Consider the following 2579-nt stretch of genomic DNA (forward strand, 5'->3'; position numbering starts at 1 on the left):
TACATACATATATGGAGATAATTGATCACATGAACATTGACTCGATTGAAATTAGTAACAATAGAATTTAATGAAAACAAGAATGTTGTTTACAACATTCCAAAATATAGCCAAACAATTATTCCTTTAGGTGCAGCCAAAGTAAAGAATCCTTGCCGTGCCCACCAAATCGTGACGTTTAAACCACATATTGATTGGTCGAAATTGTTAGAACCTAATTGTCGCGCTCACCAATCCGTGACATCTAAGCCACATGCTGATTTGTCAAAATGCAGCTCGTAAGATTCAGCTTGTTGGAGCCCATCGGAGGGGTATTTAAAAGATAAATCCAACCATTTCACTACAGTTGTCAATTGTGGAAGACGACTGTTACTACATAGACCCGATGATTGCATAACGCATGAAAGTACTAGTTCATTTCAATATTGTAAAAATGTAAAATAGCAAATAACAAAACGTGAAAATCAGACTAAGTTGAAATTGCTTGATATATATATATATATATATATATATATATATATATATATATATATATATATATATATATATATATATATATATATAGCAAATTTTAGCGGTAATACTTGATAATTGTAAGCACCTGTATATGCCAGACAGTGGCCTGGGTGAAAGAATAAGTTAAAAACGTAAAATTAAAACAGAACACAAAGGATTCCGCGATACACGTGTTTCAAGCTTTGTATACAAACAGTCGTTGCATCATTATATGGGTATATAATTAATAGACAGGATGGTTTAAAGCTATCTTCAGCCGCAAATATATTCTTTCCCGAGTATTATATCACAAAGAAAAGGTCACCAAGAAAAAAGCAAAGAGAGAAACATGAGAGAGAAAAAGAGGGAGTCCACTTGGTATTATCCATTGTAATATCCATTGTAATATGTTTATCCTTTAAGTTGATACATTTACATAAAAGTTCATCGGTACTCCGAAATCTGTCCATATTGTTTCAAAATTCATGTTTCTCTCGTTTTTGCTTTTTTCTTGGTGACTTCTTCATTGTGATATAATGCTTGGGAAAGAATATATTTGCGGCTGAAGATAGCTTTATACCATCCTGTCTATCAATTATATACCCATATAATGATGCAACGACTGTTTGTGTATAAAGCTTGAAACACGTGTACCGCAGAGTCCTTTGTGTTCTGTTTTAATTTTACGTTTTTAACTGATATATATATAGTAGAAATAAAAATATACAAGGAGCAAAAATACTAGAGATTCAGTATACACCACTTGGCAAAATTATGAGTTAAAAATATGTAGAAAACATATATAGAAAATGGAAGAGAAATGCCTTCATTTCACATAGTTTAATTTCTTTTTATAAAAAAACTTCTTAAAAATATATACATATTTTATGGATGTCGTGATATCCAACCGGTTTTCGCTATTTAAATTAACTTTTCAGTGGACATTATGAAGTAATCAATTCTTGTGACAAAGGGGTCTCGCTATTTTGGATGCTTGAAAAATGAGAATTAGTGTAGAGAGTGGACCAAGGGAGGCAACAGGTAGCAAAGGGGACAACTAATTTCTCAGTATAATTTTTGAAGTGGTCAAGTTCGTATATTAAGGTGTGGTCTGTACTTTTGTATGAACAGGTTTTCCTTGTTTAGGCATTCTTGTAAGGAGTCTTTGCATTGGTATAATGGAAAGATATAGAAATTCGGCGTTTTATTTCTTGCGCATCAGTCGATATGTTCGCTCAGGGCTATCTACCTGTATTGAGGAAAACGAATCTGTTCTTTATGCAGCGTGACTCTACGTCTTAAAGTAAAGGTTCGTTTGGCCCACATAATTGTGGCCGCAACCTTAGCAGGTTAGGACATAGATAAGTTTCTGAGAAGTACATGTGAAGTTGGTCTTAATTGAGAATTTTTCTCCTTGCTGCAATGGGAATTCTGAGCCTTCAGTTAGGCATGGGCATGGGTCGTCTGCATTTTTTAACTGTTGGTATCGTATGTATTGAGTATAGTTTTGCATTTGTTAGGAGTCTCTTGAGTGATTTGTGTTGTCTTTTCCATTTGAGGAGTTTATGTGTATTTAGGATGTTGTTCATTTTCGGGTCTTGAGTGAGCAGAGGGAGATTTTGTATAATTGTGTTGTATGCTTCATTGTTTCTGGGGTTGGGGGTTGATATGCATGGGAGTAATTTAAAGTGAGGTGTGGTGTTTTGTTCTGCTGTCCATAGTGTGTTTGTGTCTAATTTCTTGGCACGTTTAATCCCATGGTCTATAAGTGCGGGTGGATATTGAGGTTCAATGAGTGTTATTTTGAGGTTTCTCCGACGTTTGTGCAGCCTGGACCAGGATTTCGAGATCCAGTCCCAGTATCTAGCTCGTCTGTTCATGCATCGAGGATACCCCTCCCACCTTGTCCAATCCGCCCTCGCCCGCGCTCGTCGAATCGACCGCACCACTCTCCTCCCCCACTCTCCTCCCCCACACCAATCCCCTAACCGTACCCCCTTCCCACTCCGTTTCCACCCTGCCACCCTACCCCTTCGTCGGAGGATCCTACGGGCCTTCCGTCGCCTCCAGCTCGATCCCACCAC

This window comes from Octopus bimaculoides, chromosome 3 (assembly GCF_001194135.2).
Source record: "Octopus bimaculoides isolate UCB-OBI-ISO-001 chromosome 3, ASM119413v2, whole genome shotgun sequence".
NCBI classification, from domain to species: domain Eukaryota; kingdom Metazoa; phylum Mollusca; class Cephalopoda; order Octopoda; family Octopodidae; genus Octopus; species Octopus bimaculoides.